The sequence below is a fragment of the Cyprinodon variegatus genome, unplaced genomic scaffold (genome assembly GCF_000732505.1).
Source record: "Cyprinodon variegatus isolate N-32 unplaced genomic scaffold, C_variegatus-1.0 Scaffold94, whole genome shotgun sequence".
NCBI classification, from domain to species: Eukaryota; Metazoa; Chordata; class Actinopteri; order Cyprinodontiformes; family Cyprinodontidae; genus Cyprinodon; species Cyprinodon variegatus.
The window spans coordinates 288,598-289,372 of NW_015150547.1; positions in this window are offsets into that span (position 1 = coordinate 288,598).

Genomic DNA, 775 nt, shown 5'->3' on the forward strand with positions numbered 1-775 from the left:
AGAATTCTGACTTTAATCCCAGAATTCTGACTTTAATCCCAGAATTCTGACTTTTTTCTCAATTCTGACTTTAATCTCAGAATTCTGACTTTAATACCAGAATTCTGACTTTAATACCAGAATTCTGACTTTAATCTCAGAATTCCGACTTTTTTCTCGGAATTCTAACTTTTTTCTCAGAATTCTGACTTTTTTTCTCAGAATTCTGACTTTAATCTCAGAATTCTGATTTTAATCCCAGAATTCTGACTTTTTTCTCAATTCTGACTTTTTTCTCAGAATTCTGAGATTAAAGTCAGAATTCTAACTTTTTTCTCAGAATTCTAACTTTTTTATCAGAATTCTGACCTTTTCTCAGAATTCTGATTTTAATCCCAGAATTCTGACTTTTTTCTCATTTCTGACTTTTTTCTCAGAATTCTGGGATTAAAGTCAGAATTCTGACTTTTTTTCCATACTAAACTGAAATAAAATTTAAAAATCAGTTAACTTTTTTTTTTCTCAGTGGCCCTAATCCTCCTCCGTATTAATAGTCTTCCTATATTGTCTACTAATGTTTTTATCCCCTCCCCCCAAAAAAACGAAGAAAAAAAACAAAACAAAGGTGGTCTCATATTTTTTTACCATAATGTGGGAAAACTTTTTCAGCAATGGTGGTTGTTTGCACAGAAGGGAATGGAGGGCATGTGCTGTTTCTGTTAAATTTGGGATAGAAAGTGTGAGCCCTTAAGATCCTCCTTAAAAAGTAAACAAAAAATAGATATAAAGCCTTCAC